The sequence below is a fragment of the Choloepus didactylus genome, chromosome 11, assembly GCF_015220235.1.
Source record: "Choloepus didactylus isolate mChoDid1 chromosome 11, mChoDid1.pri, whole genome shotgun sequence".
NCBI lineage: Eukaryota > Metazoa > Chordata > Mammalia > Pilosa > Megalonychidae > Choloepus > Choloepus didactylus.
Window position 1 is genome coordinate 14269692 of NC_051317.1, and position 20384 is coordinate 14290075.

The following is a 20384-nucleotide window of genomic DNA, read 5'->3' on the forward strand; positions in this document are numbered from 1 at the left end:
GCTACACCTTTTCACATTCACTCCAGCAAAGAATGAATATTCTTATTTCCCCACATCCCTCTCCAACACTTGTAACTTTCCATTTTTTAAGTAGGAGCCACTCTAGTATGTGTGAAGTGGTATCTCATTGTGATTTTGACTGCATTTCCCTAATGGGTAATGATTTTGAGCATCTTCTCATGTGCTTTTGGCCATATGTATATCTCCTGTGAAGAAGTATCTATTTGAGTCTTTTGCCCATTTTTAAATTGAGATGTGTGTGTTTTTATCCTTAAGTTGAAGGATTTCTTTATATATTCTGGATATTAAACCCCTATCATATAAGTGGTTTCCAAATATATTTTATTTTGTAGGTTGCCATTTTGTGATCATGATAAAGTCCTTTGAAGCTCAAAAGATTTTAATTTTCATGAGGTCCCATTTATCTATTTTTCTTTTGTTGCTTTTGCTTTGGGTGTAAAGTCTAAGAAGCCATGGCCTAACACAAGGTCCTGAAGATACTTCCCTATGTTTTCTTCTAGGAGTTTTATAGACCTGTCTCTTGTATTTAGGTCTTTGATCCATTTTGATTTGATTTTTGTATATTGTGAGAGGTAGGGATCTACTTTCCAATGTTTTGCAAATGGAGATCCAGTTTTCCCAGCATCATTTGTTGAAGAGACTCTTTCCCAACTGAGTTGTTTTTGCTGCCTTGTCAAAATCTTTTGGCCATAAATGTGAGGGATGCTCTCTGCACTGGTTTGAAGCTGTTTTTTACCCCAGAAAATGCCATATTCTTTTAATCCATCCCTGTGGAGACAGACCTATTGTGGATAGGACCTTTTGATAAGGTTGTTTCAATTGAGATGAGACCCAGCCCATTCAAGGTGAATTTTAATCCTTTACTGGAGTCCTTTATGAAAAGATAAATGGCAGAGACATTTGGAGAGAGTTTAGAGAGAAACACCCCAGAGATGCTAAGAGAGGACACACAGATGCTCAGACAGGAGGCCACTGAACCAGAAGCTGAAAGCAATGAGACCTGGGAGTGAAGGACTAGCAGATGCTGGCCATGTGCCTTCTCATGTGACAGAGGAACCCCGGATGCAAGCAGCCTTTCTTCAGAGAAGGTATCTTGATGCCTTGATTTTCATGGTCTTAGAACTGTAAATTTGTAAGCTAATAAAATCCCCATTGTTAAAAGCCAGTCTATTTCTGGTATATTGCATTTCAGCAGCTTTAGCAAACCAGAACTCTCTCTGAGCTCTCAATTTGATTACATTGTTCCATGTGTCTGTTCTTGTGTCAGTAGTATGCTGTTTTGATTACTGTGCCTTTGAAATAAGTTTTAATTTCAGGAAATATGAGTCCTCCATCTTCATTCTTCTTTATCAAAATGGCTTTAGCTATTCAGTACCCTTTGTCCTTCCATATAAATTTGATGGTTGGCTTTTCCATTTCTGCAAAGAGCGTTGTTGGAATTTTGATTGGGATTGCATTGCATCTATAAATTTCTTTGGGTAGGACTAATATCTTTATGATATTTACTCTTTTAATCCATGAACACGAAATATCCTTCCATTTGTTTAAGTCTTTTTTATTTGTTTTAGTGATGTTTTGCAGTTTTCAGTGTACAAATCCTTTATATCCTTAGTTAGATTTAGTCCTAGATATTTGATTCTTTTAGTTGCTATTGTGAATGGAATTTTTTTTTCTTGTTTTCTTCTCCCAATTGTTCATTGCTTGTGTATAAAAGCACCACTAATTTTGGGGTGATGATCTTCTATACTGCTACTTTGCTGAATTTCTTCATTAGTTCTAGGAGCTTTGTTGTACATTTTTCAGAATTTTCTGTATATAGGATTATATCATCTGCAAATAGGAAGTCTTGGATGCCTTTCATTTCTTTTTCTTGCCTAATTGCTCTGGCAGGAAATTCCAATACAATGTTGAATAACAGTGGTGACAGTGGCATCCTTGCCTATGTCCTTAGATCTTAGAGGAAAAGCTTTCAGTCTTTCACCATTAAGTAGAGTGTAGCTGTGGGCTTTTCATGTATGCCCTTTATCATGTTGAGGAAGTTGCTTTCTATAACTAGTGTTCTAAGTGTTATCAAGACTGGGTGCCAGATTTTGTCAGATGCCTTTTCTGGATCAATTGAGATGATTGTGGTTTTTGTCCTTTATCGTGTTATTGTGATGTATTACATTAATTGATTTTTGTTCTAGTTTGCTAATGCTGTGGAATGCAAAACACCAGAGATGGATAGGCTTTTATAAAACGGGGGTTTATTTCACTACACAGTTACAGTCTTAAGGCCACAAAGCGTCCAAGGTAACATCTCAGCAATCGGGTACCTTCACTGGAGGATGGCCAATGGCGTCCTCTAAACCTCTGCTAGCTAGGAAGGCAGCTGGTGTCTGCTCCAAAACTCTGGCCTCAAAACGGCTTTCTCCCAGGACGTTCCTCTCCAGCAAGCTTGCTTCTCTTCAAAACATCACTCCCAGCTGCACTCCCTTTTCTCCCCCCAAGTTAGCTCATTTATATAGCTCCACCGATCAAGGCCCACCCCAAATGGGCGGGGCCATGCCTCCATGGGAACATCTCATCAAAATCATCTCCCACAGCTGGGTGGGGCACATTCCAAGCAAATCTAACCAGCACCAAAAACGTTTGCCCCACACAAGACCACAAAGATAATGGCATTTGGGGAACACAATACACTCAAACCGGCACAATTTTCTTATCTGAAACCAACCTTTCATGACAGGAATAAATCCCACTGAATCATGGGGTATAATTCTATTGATATGCTGTTAGGTTTGGTTTGCTGGTATTTTGTTGAGGATTTTTGCATCTATATTCATAAGAGATATTGGAGTGTAGTTTTCTTCTCTTGTGGTGTCTTTATCTGCTTTGTTATGAATGTGATGTTGGCTTCATGGAATGAGTTAGGGACTGTTCTCTCTTCAATTTTTTAGAAGAGTTTGAGCAGTACTGGAATTAGGTCTTCTTGGACTTCTTCTGGTCTTTCTTGGGAGGATTTTGATTACAGATTCAATCTCTTTACTAGTAATTGGTTTGTTGAGATCTTCTATTTCTTATTGAGTCAATTTAGGTAGCTTGTGTGTTTCTACCAATTTGTCCAGATTATCTAATTTATTGGCATAAGTAAATTCATAGTATCCTCTTATAGTACTTTTTATTTCAGCGGGATCAGTAGTAATGCCCCCTTTTCAGTTCTGATTTTAGTTATTTATATCCTCTTTATTTTCTTGTTAGTCTAGATAAAGAGTTTGTCAATTTTATTGATCTTTTCAAAGAACCAACTTTTGGTTTTGTTGATACATTCTGTTATTTTTTGTTCTCTATATCATTTTTCTCTACTGTAATCTTTATTTACTTCCTTCTGCTCACTTTGGGTTTAGTTTGCTCTTCTTTTTCTAGTTCTTTCAGTTTTGAGGTTAGAGCTCTCATTTGAAGTCTTTCTTCTTTTTTAATGTACTCGTTCAGAGCTATAAATTTCCATTTCAGCACTGCCTTCTCTGTATCCCATAAGGTTTTTTTTTTAATTTTAAATTTCAGTTTTAATTTCTAATATGGTAAATGTTGTTAGAGATTAACCTACATTAACAAAAGCTCTTTGGGTTTCTCAATGTTTTTTTGTTTTTTATTAAATTCAGTTTTATTGAAATACATTCACACACCATACAATCATCCATGGTATACAATCCACTGTCTACAGTATGATAACATAGTTATACGTTCATCACCACAGTCTCTCTCTGAACATTTTCCTTACATCAGAAAGAACCAGAACAAGAATAAAAAATAAAAGTGAAAAAAGAACACCCAAATCATCCCCCCATCCCATCCCATTTGTCCTTTAGTTTTTATCCCCATTTTTCTACTCATCCATACACTAGATAAAGGCGGTGTGATCCACAAGGTCTTCACAATCACACTGTCACCCCTTGTAATCTACATTATTATATAATTGTCTTCAGGAGTCCAGACTGCTGGGTTGGAGTTTGATAGTTTCAGGTATTTACTTCTAGCTATTCCAACACATTGAAACCTAAGAGGTGTTATCTATATAGTGCATAAGAATGTTCACCAGAGTGACCTCTCGACTCCATTTGAAATCTCTCAGCCACTGAAACTATTTCGTCTCATTTTGCATCCCCCTTTTGGTCAAGAAGATACTCTCAGTCCCACGATGCCAGGTCCACATTCATCCCTGGGAGTCATATTCTGCATTGCCAGGGAGATTTACACCCCTGTGTATCCCATAAGTTTTGGTGTGTTTTATTTTCATTTTCCTTCACCTCAAGATATTTCCTATTTTGGTTTCTGATTTCCTTTTTAAGCCATTGGTTGTTTAAAAGTATGCTGTTTAATTTCCACTTGTTTTTGTATTTTCCAATTATTCCTCTGTTATTGATTTCTAGATTCATTCCTTCATGGTCAGAGCATACATGCGGTATGATTTCAACATTTTTTAATTTATCGAGACTTGTTTTGTGACTCCAGATATGGTCTATCCTGGAGAATGACTCATGTGCACTCAAGAAGAATGTGTATTCTGTTTTCGTTGGTTGAAGTGTTCTGTGTATGTCTGTTAGGACTAGTTGGTTTAGTGCAACATTCAACTCCTCTATTTCCTTATTGATCTTCTACCTAGATATTCTAGCTATTATTAAGAGTGGTTGCGTTAAAGTCTCCTACTGTTAATGTAGAACTGTCAGTTTCTCCCTTCAATTCTGTCAGTGTTTGCTTCGTATATTTTGGGGACTCTGCTGTTAGGTGCGTATATATTTATAGTTGTTACTTCTTCCTGTAGAATCGTCCCCTTTATCAGTATATAATGACCTTCTTTGTCCTTCATAACTGTTTCTGACTTAAAGTCTATTTTATTTGATATTAGTATAGCCACCCAAGCTCTCTTTTAGTTACTCTGTGTGTGGCATAGTTTTTTTCATCCTTTCATCCTAAACCTACTTGGATCTTTGAATTTCAGGTAACTCTCTTGCAGACAGCATATAGATGGGTCATGCTTTTTTATCCATTCTGCCAATCTCTGCCTTTTGACTGGAGAGTTTAATCCATTTACACTTAAAGTCACTACTGATAATGCAAGATTTTCTTCTGCCATTTTGCTATTTAACCTTTTTAAGTCTTATATCTTTTTTGTCCCTTACATCTGTTAATGCCCACTTTTATGTTTATTTATGTGTTCTAGCATATTGAGGGCCTTTTCTTTTCTATCTGGAAATATTTTTTTATCTTTTTTCCTTGTGTTTGCCATGTGGTTGAAATTTGACATCCTATATATATAACAATCATATTTGTTTAATATCAATGTATCTTCGATAGCATATACGTATACATTTCCTATACCCCTCTTTCCTGCCACCAATTTTTGAACTTGTAACAGACTTTAACTTTGTGTATTGTATGTCAAAAACCATATATATATCATTAATTTTTATGCATTTGCATTGTAGCTCCCATAAGAAGTAAGAATTGGAGTTACATACCAAAGAATATACTGCAATATTTCTGGCATTTATAGTTACCCAAATGGTTACCTTTACCACAGTTCTTTGTTTCTTTCTGCCATGTGGGACCCCTCTGTGTAGTGTCCTTTCCTTTCAGTCTGGTAAACTAGCTTTGCTTGTAGGGAAGATCAAGTGGTGATAAACTCCCTCAGCTTTTGTTTATCTGGGAATGTCTTGATCTCTCCCTCATTTTTGAAAGGAAGTCTTCCTGGATGTAAAGTTCTTGGTTGGCAGTTGTTTTTGCCCAGTACTTACAGTATTCCAACCCACTGCCTTCTTGCCTCCATGATTTCTGATAAGAAATTGGCAGTCAGTCTAATTGGGACTCCCTCATAAATTACACATTGCTGTTCTGTTCCAGCTTTCAGAACTCCCTCCCTGTCCTTTGCAGGTGATAGTGTGATCAGTATGTGATGGGGTATATTTTTCTTCATGTTTATCCTGTTTAGTGCTCTCTGAGCTTCTTGGATATTCATATTCACATCTTTTGCTAAAGACTGTCATTATTTCTTTGACTATTCCTTCTCTCTTTCTTCTCCTTCTGGGATTCCCTTAATGTGTACATTGGTAGGCTTGATGGTGTCCCAGAGGTCTCTTAGGCTATTTTCACTTTTAGTATTTCTTTTCTCTTTCTGCTCCTCAGCCTGACTCATTTCAAGTGTCTTGTCTTTGAGTTCACTGAGTCTTTCTTCTGCCAAACCTTTGCCCCAGGTTGTTTGCCTCTGTAGCTTCTTAATACTTCTTTTGTTGTCTCAAGCTACTTTTGCCTGGAAGGCAAATTCTGGGAGGAGGGCACAAAGCAGAGGACTTTCCCAAGTCATTTTTAACCAGCCAAATCAGGGCAATGGACCCAGAAAGGGGCACAGACAGGCTCCAAAGTGCCCTTGGGAGGAGAGCAGGAAGATGCCAGGAGTCTCCCTCATGGTTCTCCAAGGTTGAGCCCTCCTGCCTTGCCCAGCAAACGCAGCCATTCAATTATCTGTCCCCTGCAACCCTGCAGAAGCCTTGTGTCTTTAAGTCTCCTCTGCCACAGTCTTTGTCTGGGGTGGGTTGAAACAATGGCTACCCTCAGAGCTGGGCCTCCAGCAATCCAAAGTCGCTAATCAAAAGCTGTGATCAGTGATTGGTCGTGCCCATTCCTGGTCTTGGGGAAGATGATTTTAATGATTTTTATGTCCTTTTTTTTTGTTTTTATCAGTGATGCAAGACAGGGGGATTGATGGTGGTAGCCGCCATGTGGAGAGAGCTATTTACTGTTCTTTACTGCTATTTACTCTTCCTACCACTCTTCTCTGGATGCTGTACAGTGTCCTTCTCACCTCTGGAGTTTCAAAATAGTTGTTTCTGACAGTACCTGCCTGTTTAATAGTTGTTATGGTGGAAAGACTGTGTCCTGGAACTACCTTCTCCTCCATCTTCCTACAATCCTCTCCCCATATTACTTTTAAACAACTTTTTAAAATAGCAGTTTATTAAATGGAGTTCCAGCAGAGAACTTGGTGAAAAGGGGAGCACAGTCTGTGTTCTCTGGGCCCTCCAGCCCTGGGCCAGTGGGTGAGCGGGGAGTCTGGGGGTGGCCTGTGGTCCCTGCCCTGTAGAGACCCAAAGTCCTTACTGCATCTGCCCACTGGCCCAGCCCAAGCCCTGAGGCAGTGATGGAACCCTTCTGTCCTCACCCCCCATGATGTCCTGATGGTGGCAGCAGCCTCTCTGAGCCTCGACCCTGCTGACTTCCCATTTTTCCCTGTCCAAACCTGCCAGGTGGTGGGTATGGCAGGGAGAGAAGAATGGCAAATTCCCAAAGGCTGTGGAAGAATGTTAGGGGACTTGAGGGCCCAGAAGGTGGGTTTGTGTGGACTGAAATGTGGCTGCCTCTTCAGGCCATGGAGTCATGCAGATCCAGGACCTGGGGTGACTGCTCTGTCCCAACAGGGCGAGATGCCACTTTGTCCTGAAAATGAAGGGCAAAGTCCTTAATGGCCCTGGTAGGTGAGCAGAACCCTGGATGATGATGGGTGGAACAGTTAGCAGGCCATTGGATGGTTAGTCTTCATTTTACCAGACCTTGCTTAATATTTGAAGAGAGAAATAATAGAATAACATGCCACATTTGTCCAATAAGAGGGCCCATCACCCTTTTGGAAGATTTATTGGCTGTTTTTAGAAGGCCTATGTATATAGTATGAAAAAGCTGTTCTCAACTTTCTCCCCACCCCAACCTTTTAAAAGAAAACTTTTGCTGCATCTGATTTTTATAGAAGTAAAGAGGTTGCCAATGAATTAGTAAATTAGCACATTTTGTACACTTTGTGTTAAAATTCATAGAAAGGCTCTGTGCCTGTTTATATATATTATGTCCCCCAGAAAAAGCCGTATTCTTTAATGCATTCTTGTGGGGGCAGACATATTAGTGTTGATTAAGTTGGAATGTTTGGATTAGTTTGTTTCCATGGAGATGTACCCCACCCAGCTGTGGGTGATAACTCTGACTGGATAATTTTCATGGAGGTGTGGCCCCGCCCATTCAGAGGGGGCCTTGATTAGTTTATTAGAGCACTACATAAGCCCAGACAGAAGGAGTGAGCTTGCTACAGTCAAGAGGGATACTTTGAAGAATGCACAGGAGCTGATAGAGGAGCTAGCTGGAGCTGAGACAGACATTTTGAAGATGGCCTTTGGAAGCTGATGCAGACATTTTGGAGAAGGCCATTTTGAAACATAACCTGGAAGCAAGCAGACGTCAGCCATGTGCCTTCCCAGCTAACAGAGGTTTTCCAGATGCTATTGGCCATCCTTCAGTGACGGTACCCCACTCTTGATGTGTTATGTTGGATACTTTATGGCCTTAAGACTGTAACTGTGTAACCAAATAAACCCCCTTTTATAAAAGCCAATCCATTTCTGGTGTTTTGCATTCTGGCAGCATTAGCAAACTAGAACAGGCTGTCTTCTAAAAATGACTTTTGGAAATGAAATTGTAAAACCACATCTAGGGTGAGACACATGCCTGTAACTCAGCCACTGAGTTTGTGGTGGAAAGAAGGAATCAAGAGAAACGAAGGCTCTGGACCAGAATGTTTCTATTTAGAAGATACTTTTCAGATATAATCATTGTTATATGTGTGTAGTTTATTCAACACTACTGTGTATGTAGTGAACAAATTTAAGTCCTTATTTGAAATGTCTAGTATTTCTAGATATTTAGAAGTACCCAACATATGTAAAAAGTAGAGGTAGTAAAAGAACACATTTTGTAGATATTGTTTTGTTAAAATTCATAAGAAATTCCTTTTGGAAATGGAATGACCAAACTACCTGTATCAGTCAGGGTTCTCTAGGGAAATAGAACCAACAGGAGATATCTGTAAATATTATGTGATTTTATAAAAGCATCTCACACACCTGTACGGTTAAACAAGTCCAAATTCCATAGGGCAGTTGCAAACGGGCAACTCCAATGAAAGTTTTCAATGAATTCCCCAGAAGAAGTTCGCTGGCTGAAGCAGAGAAGAAAATTCTCTCTTCTGACTGCTGAAGTCATCACTTCTCCTTTTAAAGCCTTCAACTGATTGGAAGAAATGTCTGTCATTGCTGAAGACACTCTCCTTATTGATTGTAGATGTAATCAGCCATAAATGCTATCAACTTACTGTTGATTTAAATCCATGAAAAGTCCTCACAGTTAACAGTTAGGTCAGTGCTTGCTTGACCAGACAATTGAGCACCATTACCTGGCCAAGTTGATGCATGAACTTAACCATCACTCCATCTCCAGAGCAGTACACATTATGTTTATGCTGTTTCAGGGAGGTGGGGGAAGGAAGTGCCAAGGGCCCTATGCCAATAAGTCTACAGTTGGGCAAGAGAAACTATCATCCTATGTGTTGTATACATTTTGTTTTACTTTACTGTGTGTGTAGTGTGTATAATGAACAAATGAGTCCTAATTTTATATTAGTCTTTCTAGATGTTAAAGAAGTTTCCCGTTATAACAGAAGTAGAGTTAGTAAACTAATACATTTTGTACAGTTTATGTTAAAATTCACAGGGAAGACTGTTCTGAAAACTACAGAATTTTACTTGTGGAAGCAAAATTGTTAAAATCCCCTTTAAGCATTGCAAATGCAACCACTGTGTTGATAGAGGTGAGAAGGGGAAGGGTCCTGGGCTAGAATGTTCCTATTTAGAAGATGCCTTTGGATTATTTCCTTTATTACATGTGTGTTGTTTATTCAATGCTGCTGTATGTATCGTGAACAAACTTAAGTCCTTATTTGAAACATCTAGTCTTTCTAGATGCTTGGAAGTATCAACAAGTAGAAAGTGTAAAATAACACTTTAAATATTTTTTTCTATTTTTACATAGAAATGACTGTATTTGGAGAATGGCATTGTTAAACTAGATGTCTTGGAGCAGTGTGCTGATGGGGTGTTGGGGGTAGACAGGAAAGGAAGTGCAGAGGGAAGGGCGAATTATCTGACCGTTGTTCCATATAGGCATTTTAGCTGTTGCTGTGTATTTTTTTTTTTTTTTTTTTTTTTTTTTCTAGTAGGTGTATCGTTGATTTCTCAGGGTTTTCTAGATATAAGATCATATCATCTGCAAACAATGACAGTTTTACTTCTTCTTTTCCAATTTGGATGCCTTTTATTTCTTTATCTTGCCGGATTGCCCTGGCTAGCACTTCCAGCACAATGTTGAATAACAGTGGTGACAGCGGGCATCCTTGTCTTGTTCCTGATCTTAGAGGGAAGGCTTTCAGTCTCTCACCATTGAGTACTATGCTGGCTGTGGGTTTTTCATATATGCTCTTTATCATGTTGAGGAAGTTTCCTTCAATTCCTACCTTTTGAAGTGTTTTTATCAAAAAGGGATGTTGGATTTTGTCAAATGCTTTTTCAGCATCTATTGAGATGATCAATTGATTTTTCCCTTTCGAGTTTTTAATGTGTTGTAATACATTGATTGTTTTTCTTATGTTGAACCATCCTTGCATGCCTGGAATGAGCCCCACTTGGTCATGGTGTATGATTTTTTTAATGTGTCTTTGGATTCGATTTGCAAGTATTTTGTTGAGGATTTTTGCATCTATATTCATTAGGGAGATTGGCCGGTAGTTTTCCTTTTTTGTAGCATCTTTGCCTGGTTTTGGTATTAGATTGATGTTAGCTTCATAAAATGAGTTAGGTAGTGTTCCATTTTTTTCAATGTTTTGAAAGAGTTTGAGTAAGATTGGTGTCAGTTCTTTCTGGAAAGTTTGGTAGAATTCCCCTGTGAAGCCATCTGGCCCTGGGCATTTATTTGTGGGAAGATTTTTGATGACTGATTGGATCTCTTTGCTTGTGATGGGTTGGTTGAGGTCTTCTATTTCTTCTCTGGTCAGTCTAGGTTGTTCATATGTTTCCAGGAAATTGTCCATTTCTTCTACATTATCCAGTTTGTTGCCATACAGTTGTTCATAATATCCTCTTATAATTTTTTTAATTTCTTCAGGATCTGCAGTTATGTCACCTTTTTCATTCATTATTTTGTTTATATGGGTCTTCTCTCTTTTTGATTTTGTCAGTCTAGCTAGGGGCTTGTCAATCTTGTTGATCTTCTCAAAGAACCAACTTTTGGTGATATTTATCCTTTCTATTGTTTTTTTGTTCTCTATGTCATTTATTTCTGCTTTAATCCTTGTTATTTCTTTTCTTGTACTTGGTTTAGGATTGGTTTGCTGTTCATTTTCTAGCTTCTTCAGTTGATCCATTAGTTCTTTGATTTTGGCTCTTTCTTCCTTTTTAATATATGCGTTTAGTGCTATAAATTTCCCCCTTAGCACTGCTTTTGCTGCATCCCATAGGTTTTGGTATGTTGTGTTCTCATTTTCATTCATCTCTATATATTTAGCAATTTCTCTTGCTATTTCTTCTTTAACCCACTGATTGTTTAGGAGTGTGTTGTTTAACCTCCAGGTATTCGTGAATTTTCTAAGTCTCTGATGGTTATTGAATTCTAATTGTATTCCATTGTGGTCAGAGAATGTGCTTTGAATAATTTCAATCTTTTTAAATTTATTGAGGCTTGTTTTATGTCCCAGCATATGATCTATTCTGGAGAAAGTTCCGTGAGCACTAGAAAAGTATGTGTATCCTGGTGATTTGGGATGTAATGTCCTGTAGATGTCTGTTAAATCTAATTCATTTATCAGATTGTTTAGGTTTTCAATTTCCTTATTGGTCTTCTGTCTGGTTGATCTATCTATAGGAGAGAGTGATGTGTTGAAGTCTCCCACAATTATTGTGGAAACATCAATTGCTTCCTTTAGTTTTGCCAATGTTTCTCTCATGTATTTTGTGGCACCTTGATTGGGTGCACAGACATTTACGATTGTTATTTCTTCTTGCTGAATTGCCCCTTTTATTAGTATGTAGTGGCCTTCTTTGTCTCTCAAAACATGGCTGCATTTGAAGTCTATTTTATCTGAGATTAATATTGCTACACCTGCTTTCTTTTGGCTGTAGCTTGCATGAAATATTTTTTTCCATCCTTTCACTTTCAGTTTCTTTGTGTCCCTGTGTCTAAGATGAGTCTCTTGTATGCAACATATTGATGGTTCATTTTTTTTGATCCATTCTGCGAATCTATATCTTTTAATTGGGGAGTTTAATCCATTTACATTCAACGTTAAAACCGTGAAGGCATTTCTTGAATCGGCCATCTTATCCTTTGGATTATGTTTGCCATATTTTTCCCTCTCTCTATTAATATCCTTTATTGTACCCATACCGAATCTCTTTAGTACTGAACCTTTCTCCAAGTCTCTCTGTCCTGTCTTTGTTTCTCTGTCTGTAGGGCTCCCTTTAGTATCTCCAGTAGGGCAGGTCTCTTGTTAGCAAATTCTCTCAGCATTTCTTTGTCTGTGAAAAATTTAAGCTCTCCCTCAAATTTGAAGGAAAGCTTTGCTGGATAAAGTATTCTTGGCTGGAAATTCCTCTCACTCAGAATTTTAAATATATCGTGCCACTGCCTTCTTGCCTCCATGGTGGCTGCTGAGTAGTCACTACTTAGTCTTATGCTGTTTCCTTTGTATGTGGTGAATTGCTTTTCTCTTGCTGCTTTCAGAACTTGCTCCTTCTCTTCTATGTTTGACAGTGTGATCAGTATATGTCTCGGAGTGGGTTTATTTGGATTTATTCTATTTGGGGTTCGCTGAGCATTTATGATTTGTGTATTTATGTTGTTTAGAAGATTTGGGAAGTTTTCCCCAACAATTTCTTTGAATACTCTTCCTAGACCTTTACCCTTTTCTTCCCCTTCTGGGACACCAATGAGTCTTATATTTGGACGTTTCATATTATCTATCATATCCCTGAGGTCCATTTCGAGTTTTTCAATTTTTTTCCCCATTCTTTCTTTTATGCTTTCATTTTCCATTCTGTCATCTTCCAGGTCACTGATTCGTTGTTCAACTTCCTCTAGTCTTGTACTATGAGTGTCCAGAATCTTTTTAATTTGGTCAACAGTTTCTTTAATTTCCATAAGATCATCCATTTTTTTATTTAGTCTTGCAATGTCTTCTTTATGCTCTTCTAGGGTCTTCTTGATTTCCTTCATATCCCGTACTATGGTCTCATTGTTCATCTTTAGTTCTTTGAGTAGCTGCTCTAGGTGCTGTGTCTCTTCTGGTCTTTTGATTTGGGTGCTTGGGCTTGGGTTATCCATATCGTCTGGTTTTTTCATATGCTTTATAATTTTCTGTTGTTTTTGGCCTCGTGGCATTTGAGATTTCGCTGATCTCAGCAGTTCCACGTTTTCATGAGTGTTGTATGAAGTATGCCCAAAGACAGATTGCTCTGTGGTGTCCAGTCCACGCAGTTCCTGGCTTTTTACCTACTTTCCTGGAGGAGTAACTAAAACATACAGCTCACCAGTCTGCCATCTTGCCCCGCCTCTCTGGGAGAGCCGGATGGTTGCCTTGGACTGGGTCTGAAGGGAACTATCTGTTTCTTTTTTGGCTCAGTGGCGAAAGCCCCAGTCATTTTCAGTTTCCAGGGCTGTGACAGCTCTCAAGAAATTATCACCATGTTCCTTGCCCTTGTTTGGGCTGGTACTGGCCTGAAGCAGGACAGATGCAGAATTTTTTGTTCTGACTTTCTCTTGTCTGGTCCTGATAATTCTGTCTCCCTCAGTTTTGAAGCTAAGAGAAGTCCAAAGTTGAGGTGTCAGCAAGGCAAGGCTTTCTCTCCAAAGTCCGAAACATTCTGGCGCCGGCTGCCCTGTTGCTGTGTATTAAAGGACAAGGACTCATGTCCTAATGTCCATCATTGAAATGTTGAAGAGGAAGTAGGAAAGGAAAGGACTTCTTTGCTGTTATCTCTATCTGGAAGACAATTTTAGATTATAACCATAGTTCTATGTGCATTTATTTTGTAAAATAACCTGTGTTTATTGTGGATAAGTTTCATTCTTTATTTCACAGCATCTGTTCTTAGATATCTTGAGGTGACAATGTATGATAAAAAGTAGAGCCAGTGAATTAACTAATTTATAAATATCTTTTTGTTAAATTAACAGGAAGGAAAAATCTTTGACATGGAATTGTTAAACCACCTCTAAGCAGTATGCCTCAGGACTTGTTCACTGAGTTAGCTGCAGTGGGGTAGAAGGAAATCCAGGGGAATGGATGTCTGCAGATGTGTTCATATGTCCATTTTGATGTAACCATTGTATGTGTGCATCTTTTGGCTGTACCGTAGGAAAACATTGTTAAATAATTCAATGAAAAAATACCTTCTTGCTGATATTTTAATATAGATCTGATAATGAATTCTTTTAGATGCATTATACCTATTGTACTCTTGCTTTATGTCTCATTTTAAATTGAGCATTAAGGGAATGCAGTTTTTGTAACTCTACCAATATCTATAGAAGCCTGTTACCATTTTTGTCTTCTATGAAATTTTTGTTCCCAAGAAAGCAGGAATACATTTTTCCTCCTGATTGAGTTGGTGTTATGTATTCTTGATTATCACAACACTCATGGCTTTGGGACTTTGAATTGGTAAATAGTCATGAAAAAGCATGATACATTCAGTGTGATCTCAACCACATAAAAATGTATGCTTAGTTGTGTGTATACACATAAAAGACCTAGAAGGATATGTCAAACTAAAATGCTTGTGATTCTGGATAACTTTTGTGTTCTTTGATTCTTGTACTTTTCAGTTTTCTATATTGCACAGTAAAAGTCTGAAAGAAATTTTTATTTTAAAAACCGTTAAAAAAAAAGATATGTGACTATACAACAGCAAATGATGTAATAATGGAAGCGGACCCACTATGTCGCTGATTCTCTGATTCCTCTGGGAAATTTCTCCATGCAGCGACGTAGGAGGCTCTGATTTGCAAAGTTCAGAGGCTGCTTCCACATTGTTTAGAAGTTATTTTGTGGGGTCTGAATGATCAGCACCCTTCTGCTACTGATATCACAGTTGGTTGGAACTGTCTGCCTTGTTATGTCTGAATGATTGTGGCAGAAAGATAGTGGCCCTCGATGGGTTGCTTGAAGGTTCTTAATTCTGGTTTCTATGACCTGGGTGGATACGTCTCTGTTCTAGGTGATCATGTGTCTTCTGCCATTCCTAGGAATCAGATTTTTACTTCTAGCTTCTTACTGCCAGTTTCCTCTGCCATTCTATTTAATCCTGTTGTACAAAATCCCAGAGAACCCAGGCCAGTCTTTCCCATGTGGGGAACACTCATGCAACTCTTACTTGATCTGACCAACTCTAACAGAGCTGACCCATCCTAAGGCAATCACTTCTATTCTGTGGCCTCTTCACAAATCCTATTTCTGCTCATACTTTTATACTACTAGTTAACCTTGATCTGTTTAAAGGGGTCCAAAAATCCTGGAACTTGTTTTTCCACGTTCCCTTTGTAAATTCTGCCCATGGGGATGTTTGCCTCATACCCATGATGGTATCTGAATCTAGTGTTTTGAAACCTCCTTGGCAATGAGGCAGGAAGTGTCCCATGTTAACATCCTGAAATGTGTTTTTGCTCATTCTTATCCCTTTTTGCCTCACTTTTTATTCACCTAGCAGACTCCTTCCTATCTATCCTTCAACACTCAGAAGGCCTTCCCCTCCATCATCCCAGAGAATGGGTTAATTTCCCCCATTTGTATTTCTGTGGTAACATTTGCCCATTCATCTCATAACCACCCACACCATTTTGCATTAAAACCATTTGTGTCTATCCTTCACAGCAAGAGACTGGAAGTTCTTGGGGACAGGGATTCTTGAGATTTACTTTTGTATTCCTAGAGCCCAAGATAAAATTTAAATTACCCTTTAAAATACTATCAAATACCTAGGAATTAATGTAATGAAAGTATGCAAGACCTCCATGTGGAAAACTAAAAATCTCAATTCATTTTTTTGTGAAACATGACAAGGTGATTCCAAAATTAATATGGAAATGCAAAGGGTCAAGGTACTCTTAAAAAAAAAAAAAAGAAAACCAAAGTGGAAGGACTTGCTCTACCAGACATCAAGACTTATTTAGCTACTGTAATTAAAACAGTTTGGTTTCAGCACAAGGGTAGAGAAATAAACCAATGGAATGCAATAGTGAGTTCAGAAACAGACCCATTCATATATATACATTCTTGACTGATGACAGAGATGGCACTGCGGAGCATGGGGAAATGGACTTAAAAAGGCATCAAACATAAAAGAAAAATTATTCAAGTTAAGAATTTGTGGTAATCAAAAGACACCATTTAGAGAATGAAAAGGCAAGCAACAAGATGGGAGAAGATTTTGCAGCATTTATAATTGAGAAGGGGCTTATTATGTCCAGAATATGTGAAATATTGCAAATCAAAAAGCAAAGACAAACAACGCAGTAGCAAATTGGGTAAGAGAGTTGGGCAATTCACAAAAGAGGAAATATGAAAGGCTAATAAACATGAAAATGTGCTCAAATCTATTAGTAATTAGGGAAATGCAAGTTAAAACAACTCTGGAAGGGCTGAAATAAAAGGACCAATAGTATCAATTGTAGCCTAGGATATAGAGCAACAAGAACTCTCATATGTTGCTGCAGTGAGTGTAAATTGGTACAAACAGCTTGGAACACAGTTTGGAGTTATTCAAGAAAGTTGAAGAGGTGCAGAACCTGTGGCTGAGCAGTTTTCCTTAAGAGAAATGTGCATGCATGTATGTGAGGAAACAAGTCCAGAAATGTTGATAGCAGGATGATTCATAATAGCCCCAAACTGGAATTTTGGTGTTTATGAACTCAAATGTTCATAAACAGTAGAATGAATAAATAAATTATGGTATGTTTTTAGAAGGCATACTATACTGCTATGAGAATGAATTAACTGCAGTGTCACACAAGAACATGGTTGATGTTCTCACAAATGATGTTGAACAGAGGAAAAAAAACAGTCACAAAAGAACACATATGATCCATTTTTATAAAATCCAAGAACAGGCAAACTACAGTGTTTAGGGATTTATACATAGGTGATCAAACCTTAAAGTAAACTAAGAAAGTAAATACATCAAAGTCAAGGAAGTAGTTACTTTTGGGGGATGTGAGACAATTGTAAATGGGAAGGGGCATGTAGGGGGACTTCTGAGTTATATTGGCAAGGTTCTATTTCTTTAGAGTGCATAATGATTGTGTTTTATAGTAGTTCATTAAGCTGTACAATGACATTTTATGTACTTTTCATTACTTTTTTTTTTTAAGTTACTGCTTTGTCGTCATAGTGACTAGCAAATTAAAAGGATTGCATACTTTCGGACTCTTAAGTGCAAAAAACAGTATCTGCAACCTAAACTGGCTTAAGTGAAATAGGTAATTTATTGGTCGATGTAATTAAAGAGTAGGGGGGATGGATGTGCTGGCTTCAGATGAGGCTTAGATATACTGTGACCAGGTTCTGACTTCTTTTTTGTCAGTTTCTTTTCCTTGTGTTGGCTAATTTGCAGGTTGGCTCTTTTCTTTTGGACCTGAGAAAGCTGCCAATAGTCCCTGGGATTATAGGCTTTCTTTCTTAAATCTAGAAGGAAAGAGAAAGTATCGTCTCTCAACAGTTCAATAAAAAGCCCTGGCATTGACTCTGCCCTGATTGGCCCAACTTGTTGGGTCTTGAATCCTTCTCAGGACTGATCATTATGACAAGGGAGATAATACAATGGCTCATCAGTTTTCAAGGCTACCTAAACCACATGGCTGAAGAATTCAGAGCACATGAGGAGGAGGAAAAGGAGAATAATAGACATTGTGGAGGCAGTTTACAAATTTACAAATGTCTATGACAATCAAATGTCATCATGCTTAAACAGTGACACATAATTTTGCACTACTGCCTATTGCAGGCTTAATCAGAAATAAGATAAAGAAAATAGTTGGGTAGAATAGGTACAGGAGCTGAGTTTAAATCTGAAAACAACACGTAGTTTTTCTGCTGATTAAAAGCAAGGCTGTCACCTTGGCAGGTGATCTCACCACTCACCCACCCACCCCCCACCCCCTTATGTGGGATCTGATTCCCAGGGGTGTAAATCTCCCTGGCAGCGCAGGATATGACTCCCCAGGATGAATCTGGACCTGGCATTGTGGGATTGAGAATATCTTCTTCACCAAAAGGGGGATGCAAAATGAAATAAAGCTTCAGTGGCTGAGAGATTTCAAATGGAGTCGAGAGGTCACTCTGGAGGACTTTCTTACACACTATATAGATAACACTTTCTAGGTTTTAATGTGTTGGAAAAGCTAGAAGTAAATACCTGAAACTATCAAACTCCAACCCAGTAGCCTGGACTCTTGAAGATGTTTGTATAACAATGTAGCTTACAAGGGGTGAGTGACAGTGTGATTGTGAAAACCTTGTAGATCACACTCCCTTTATCCAGTAAATGGATGGATGAGTAGGAAAATGGGGACAAAAACTAAATGAAAAATAGGGTGGGATGAGGGGGATGATTTGGGTGTTCTTTTTTACTTTTATTTTTTTATTTTTTTTTTAAATCTTCATTTTATTGAGATATATTCACACACCACGCAGTCATACAAAACAAATCGTACATTCGATTGTTCACAGTACCACTACACAGCTGTACATTCATCACCTAAATCAATCCCTGACACCTTCATTAGCACACACACAAAAATAACAAGAATAATAATTAATTTGCTTTTACTTTTCATTCTTATTCTGATTCTTTCTGGTGTAAGGAAAATGTTCAAAAATAGATTGAGGTGATGAATGCACAACTATATGATGGTACTGTGAACAGCTGATTGTACACCGTGGATGACTGTATGGTCTGTGAATATATCTCAAAAAAACTGAATTAAAAAAAAAAGCAAGGCTGTAAGAGTCTCCCCCACAAAGCCTCTTTGTTGCTCAGATGTGGCCCCTCCTCTCTAAGCCCACTTGGCAGGTGAAGTCACTACCCTCCCCCCTATGTGGGACATGACACCCAGGGGTGTAAATCCCCCTGGCAACACGGGAAATGACTCCTGGAGATGAGCCTGGACCCAGCACTGTGGGATTGAGAGGATCTTCTTGACCAAAAGAGGGAAGAGAGGTGAAACAAAATAAGGTTCCAGTGGCTGAGAGATTTCAAATGGAGTCAAGAAGTCACTCTGGAGGCTATTCTTATATGCTACATAGATATCACTTTTTAGATTTTAGAGTGTTGGAATTGCTAGAGGGATATACCTGAAGCTGTCGAACTGCAACCCAGTGACCTTGAGTCTTGAAGACAATTGTATAACAATGTAGCTTGCACAGTGTGAGTGTGTGATTGTGAAAACCTTGTGGTTCACACTCCCTTTATCCAGTGTATGGATGGATGAGTGGAAAAATGAGGACAAAAATTAGATGAAGAATAGTGTGGGATGAAGGGGATGGAAAGATTTGGGTGTTCTTTTTTGCTTTTATTTTTATTTTGGAGTAAGGAAAAGGTTCAAAAATTGATTCTGGTGATGAACGCACAACTGTTTGATGGTGCTGTGAATAACTGATTGTACACTGTGGATAACTGTAGGGTGTGTGACTATATCTCGGTAAAACTGTTAAAAAAAGTAAATGAACAATGGGGGGAAGGGCAGAATGGAATGTTTTAGATGTTCTTTTTTATTTTAATTTTAATTTTATTTTTTGGAGTAATGAAAATGTTCAGAGATTGATTGTGGTGATGAATGCCCGACTATATGATGATATTGTGAACAACTGATTGTATACCTTGGATGATTGTATGTTATGTGAATATATTTCAATAAAATTGCATTAAAAAAAAGCATGGCTGACTTTAAGACATAACAGCCATGGCAATGAGTGAAACATGTTTGGCTCTTAAATGGAAAAAAACAACCACCCACCTATCTGTAAAAGATATTTTGGGGAGAACTGGGAACAGTTAAATATTGGCTGGAGAGTAGGTGACTTAGGGAGTTATAATTCATTTTCTTAGACATGATATTGGTATTGAGGTAATTTGGAGCATGTTCTTATTTTTAGAATGGGCAGGTTAGAGTATTTAGGAATGTAGTGTGTTGATGTCTACAACTTACTCTCAAATTGCTTAGCAAAAAATGCACGTACTCCTAGATAATGCATATATGCAAAACATTAACAATTGTTGAACTTAGGTGGAGAATATATGGGTGATCATTGTAATGTTTTTTTTAAAATTCTTTTGTATATAGAAATTCTTCAAAATAGAAAGTTGGGGAAATAAAAAAATATTTGGGGGAAAATCTGAAAAATCAACATGAAACATCAAGCTCACTGTTTCCATGCTTTCCCCTCCTGTTTTTACAGATAGTGA